Genomic DNA, 6,000 nt, shown 5'->3' on the forward strand with positions numbered 1-6,000 from the left:
ACAGAGCGAGTCTTTACCATGACAATGTGGGGGCACAGTTGCCAAGTCCGCTTATAATAAGCGGGATTGGGCTATTTTTGGGGACAGTCGCGGTTTTAATTTACATAAACGCCAATACTCTAACATGGGGTGCGCTTGTTTTGGGCTTGTTTTGGGCTTGTTTAGGCTTGTTTGGGGCGTGTTTGGCTTGTTTTGAAGAACGAGGTCGCTATTTTTCTGTCAGAAATCCGGCAATCCTGAACATTGCCAGCGGCAGGCAAGCAGACTGACCAGCGAAGGTTTTATTATCGGAAACGACCACAAGGGGGCAGTATTCGAGTTCTGTCCCTCCTGCCTTTATTAACTAATTCACAGTAACCGAACACAGACCTGTTAGAATTACAGCTATCAGTGAGACTATGCTTACACCGCCTTACTGTCAAGACTTAGGCAGATGGATTGACGAGCATCGTACGTTTAATCGTGATATTGACAAACTGATTTCACAGGTAAGACCTAAATTAGGCTTCCCTTGCAGAAATAGGGGGATCTTTTCTCAGTCCTAGCAGACCCCCGTTCACTTCTACTCCTACATAAACTAGACGTATTTTTCAACCCACGCTGCACATTTCTCTTCTAGTGCCCCGCCTTGACTCATCATCACTGCGACTTGTGTGTCAGATTAGGCTGGTTTTCACTTCCAGACCGAAGGCTTCATCACCCGCACTGCTTTGCGTTTTAAGTTTCTTAAAAGGATTGGCGCCTTGTTATTTAACTGGTGTGATTACCAGCTATGAACATAAGAAAGTTTACAAACGAGAGGAGGCCATTCAGCCCATCTTGCTCGTTTGGTTGTTAGTAGCTTATTGATCCCAGAATCTCATCAAGCAGCTTCTTGAAGGATCCCAGGGTGTCAGCTTCAACAACAATACTGGGGAGTTGGTTCCAGACCCTCACAATTCTCTGTGTAAAAAAGTGCCTCCTATTTTCTGTTCTGAATGGCCCTTTATCTAATCTCCATTTGTGACCCCTGGTCCTTGTTTTTCAGGTCGAAAAAGTCCCCTGGGTCGACATTGTCTATACCTTTTAGGATTTTGAATGCTTGAATCAGATCGCCGCGTAGTCTTCTTTGTTCAAGACTGAATAGATTCAATTATTTTAGCCTGTCTGCATACGACATGCCTTTTAAACCCGGGATAATTCTGGTTGCTCTTCTTTGCACTCTTTCTAGTGCAGCAATATCCTTACTGTAACGAGGTGACCAGAACTGAACACAATATTCTTGGTGAGGTCTTACTAATGCATTGTAAAGTTTTAACATGACTTCCCTTGATTTAAATTCAACACTTGTTTGGGTAGAATTCCCTTTGCCTAGCGGCTTCCAAAACCCTTTTTGACCGCGATGTAAGGAGCAAATGCGACCTTCTCTCTTTTCCATGTTTTAAAAATGATCTCTGTGAACTGTTTAGGGCTTCTTGTAAATGTTCAAGGGTTACTGTTTTTTGCTTTTGACTCCTACAGCGATTAAGATGGTACCACACATGCTACGGAGTTGTGTATGTTCGCTGACAGGACCCCCTTGTAAACGGTCTAGGTCTCATTGGGTTAAATTCCTGTATGAATAAATAGTGTCTGAATAAAACATTCCACAAAGTTACACAGTGTAGTCTACTTGCTAGAGACTTCAAAGTTTCCACTGGCACCAGCCCAGTTCCGAACGCCACTCCCCATCAGCACTGTGCTGTTCCAATAATTCCCTCCCCTCCCTCTGCACGCAGGTTCATGCAGGTCTCAGTGTGGGGGATGGGTAGTACAGCACTGTGCTGTTCCAGCGACTGCCCTCCCCTCCCTCTGCACGCAGGTTCATGCAGGTCTCAGTGTGGGGGATGGGTAGTACAGCACTGTGCTGTTCCAGTGACTGCCCTCCCCTCCCTCTGCATGCAGGTTCATGCAGGTCTCAGTGTGGGGAATGGGTAGTACAGCACTGTGCTGTTCCAGTGACTGCCCTCCCCTCCCTCTGCACGCAAGTTCATGCAGGTCTCAGTGTGGGGAATGGGTAGTACAGCACTGTGCTGTTCCAGTGACTGCCCTCCCCTCCCTCTGCACGCAGGTTCATGCAGGTCTCAGTGTGGGGAATGGGTAGTACAGCACTGTGCTGTTCCAGTGACTGCTCTCCCCTCCCTCTGCACGCAGGTTCATGCAGGTCTCAGTGTGGGGAATGGGTAGTACAGCACTGTGCTGTTCCAGTGACTGCCCTCCTCTCCCTCTGCACGCAGGTTCATGCAGGTCTCAGTGTGGGGGATGGGTAGTACAGCACTGTGCTGTTCCAGCGACTCAAAACAGGAACGTATCCCAGCATGCACCTTTGAGCTTGAAGAATGGACTTGCTCTTTAGAAAATATTCCTAGCGGGAGACTGACCAAGACAGAGAGAGTTTGAAACGACCTCATCCCAGCGAGACCAGTTCTGAGACCAACAATGCTTATTTAAGAATTCACCGACAATGAGAAAGAGAGGTGATGATGTCAGGAACGAGACAGCCAATAGGAAACGGAGCGCTTGCTCAGCTGACAGGGGGCTGGCCAATGAAACGAAGGCGCTGAGTAACGCGTGTGTCTTTCCGTTTCAAAGGCTGCACCTCGCAATAAACCCTGCTTCCTGTTTGTTTCACGCCACCCCCTTGACCTCACCCACTTCCTGCCGGATTACCTGCGTGATTCAGCTCACCTGTGACGGTGGCGCAATCCCGCTGGCTCTCCGCCAGCCTGTTTATCTAGCTTCTAGTTCCTTACCTGCATTGTGAAAGTGACAGACCTAGGATGGCTGTTCCGCACCGCAGACAGAATGGATCATTCATTAACTGCTTTGGGGAGTCAGAAGGTTAACTGGCTCAATTAAACAATTCAGGACAACGGCGCCATAATCAAGTTTATGGCGCCATAATGGCTATGGCAGTGCCGTCATTTAGATTGAATTGAGCCCGTGAAGTGAGGTTCGCGAATCAGACGTGGCTCCCCCAAACCGGTGCCCCCCCCCACCCCCCCGAGGTGGGTGTTAATGTGGACGGGTGCAGGAGCTCTCAGAATCACGCTCTGGAAAGAGAGGGCAGGGCTGGCTGACTAACAGGGGAGAGGGGAAGCGTTTCCTTCCTCAAATTAAAACTGGCAGCAGCTGTGAGCTTAACCCTTTCCTACTCCCGTCTCAGGACTGCTCAACTCAGCCCCCCCCCTCCCTCCTCACTTTGGAATTTCAGAACAATCTAATTGCGACGGGGTAGGGGGCGGGCAGTTACATATGCCTTTACTCAGCGCGCCCTGCGATTGGCTAGCGTGTCACAAAGCCTTTTCAGTTTTAAAATGTATTTCTGGAAGGGATCGGATCGCAGGCCTGACTTTCAGGTAGTCTTGCACTTCCTGGAAACTCTTACCTTGAAGCGTCTCTGATTCCTGTGTATTCACATCATAGCTGCTTAGCCAACACGCGTGTACTTACACATGATTGCAATGTTAGTGTGCATTGTTACAATGCACTTAATGTGTCATGATATAACCCTAACCCTATCGCTAACCCATTTCCGATACAATTGTGTACTTACATATATCCTGCATGGTTAAGTGCATTGTGACTGTGCATAAGAATAACGTGTAAAAAATAATGTAATTGTATGTAAAAATAATGTGCTATCTTGTAACAATTGTAAGTCGCCCTGGATAAGGGCGTCTGCTAAGAAATAAATAATAATAATAACTGTGGTGTTTCAGAACGGTGCGCTGTGCCTTTAAGAACAGAATCCTTCCCCCCCCCCCCGAAGATTCCTGTCTGGAATGCTGGCACACTGACAGACTCCCACAGGGCATCCACACAGGTGCTGGGTATGGCACACAAACACAAACACAGGGACCACGGAGACGGTGTATCAAAGGGCAGATTGTAGACATGACGTGAGGACCAGGTGTACCATACTCACCGCCCCCACCCCACCCACCCACCACCCCCAAAAGAAAACATTTGTTTTTTAAGAATCCTGTGACAGAACTTAGTGTAAAGTATCACAGCCACTGTCTGTGCTGTAAAATATTATCAGTGTAAAACACCAAACCAGTAGCTTCCTCCCCCCCAGTTTGGTTTCCTGAGAGAAAATGGAGATGCAGCGGGGCTACGCTGTCATAACCTCCCTCTGCTGCAAGGAGCGAGCCTGTTTCGGCAGCTGAAGGGGTTCTGCGCGATGCACAGAGCCGCTCCAGGTGGAGCAGGCACCTGGGTTGGGTTCAGATGCTTGACGTGACTGCTGTGCTCCTCCAGGGGGCGGCACCTGGTGCAGTCTGGGAAAGGCTTCATCCCTGGTCAGGTCAGACCTGTTTTCGTTCGGGCTGCAACCGCTAATTAAGACCGGGCAAGAGCACAGCTTACAAAACAGCATGTGCCGTGGCACGTGTGTGTCATTGTGAGACAAACACAGAGAGGCGTCTCTGAAAGGTGCAGTCAGGGAGGATCTCAGCGTTACCAGCTCGGTTTGTGATTTTATCCAGCTTAAATTGTTTTGAAGTTTTTTTTTTAACTTAATTTGTGATACTAGAAGTCTTCCTCAATGTCTGCAATAGATTCTAAAGGCACATTCCCAGGCTCCTAGCAAAACATAAATACAATCAAATATCCACTTAGAATGTTCCCTCCAGTCCAGGGCAGGCTTGAGGCATGGAGACTGAACTGCTCCCTCCCTCCCTCCCTCACCTCCCTAAGAGAAAGGGTGCTCCCTCCAGTCCAGGGCAGGCTTGAGGCATGGAGACTGAACTGCTCCCTCCCTCCCTCCCTCACCTCCCTAAGAGAAAGGGTGCTCCGTCCAGTCCAGGACAGGCTTGAGGCATGGAGACTGAACTGCTCCCTCCCTACCTCCCTCACCTCCCTCACCTCCCTAAGAGAAAGGGTGCTCCCTCCAGTCCAGGGCAGGCTTGAGGCACAGAGACTGAACTGCTCCCTCCCTCACCTCCCTAAGAGAAAGGGTGTGCCCTCCAGTCCAGGACAGGCTTGAGGCATGGAGACTGAACTGCTCCCTCCCTCACCTCCCTAAGAGAAAGGGTGCTCCCTCCAGTCCAGGGCAGGCTTGAGGCATGGAGACTGAACTGCTTCCTCCCTCCCTCACCCCCCTAAGAGAAAGGGTGCTCCCTCCAGTCCAGGGCAGGCTTGAGGCATGCAGACTGAACCGTTCCCTCACCCTGTCATTTGAATCTGCTTACTCTGAAGTCAGGTCTCCTAATGATGGTAATTATCTGCTGGAGTAGCTTCTATGCCTGTCAGCACGCTGTGTTTATCAAGTCCCTGCTTTACACACTGTGACACTGCAGCCTGACTCAGCCAGAAACGTGTTTACAGGGCAGAGAGAGGCTGTCCATTATTATTATTATTATTATTATTATTATTATTATTATTATTATTATTATTATAGGAGGCTTTTTGTTGGAATATTAAAACAATACAGCATCTGTTTTAGTTTTTAATATTAAATGAATGCAAATCAGGTTTTAAAAGGGTTTACAATGCTTCCCTATGCTTTACCAGACCTCTCTGTGTTTTACAATGCTACCCTATGCTTTACCAGACCTCTCTGTGCTTTACAATGCTTCCCTATGCTTTACCACACCTCTCTGTGCTTTACAATGCTTCCCTATGCTTTACCAGACCTCTCTGTGCTTTACAATGCTTCCCTATGCTTTACCAGACCTCTCTGTGCTTTACAATGCTTCCCTATGCTTTACCATACCTCTCTGTGCTTTACAATGCTTGCCTATGCTTTACCACACCTCTCTGTGCTTTACAATGCTTCCCTATGCTTTACTAAACCTCTCTGTGCTTTACAATGCTTCCCTATGCTTCACCACACCTCTCTGTGCTTTACAATGCTTCCCTATGCTTTACCAGACCTCTCTGTGCTTTATCACACTTTGCTGTGCTTTCACTCTGATAAGGGTTACGGATGATCCATTCAAAACAGTCCACAGGTACTGCAATGGCACAGCTCCAATA

The sequence above is a fragment of the Acipenser ruthenus genome, chromosome 36 (assembly GCF_902713425.1).
Source record: "Acipenser ruthenus chromosome 36, fAciRut3.2 maternal haplotype, whole genome shotgun sequence".
Classification (NCBI taxonomy): Eukaryota; Metazoa; Chordata; class Actinopteri; order Acipenseriformes; family Acipenseridae; genus Acipenser; species Acipenser ruthenus.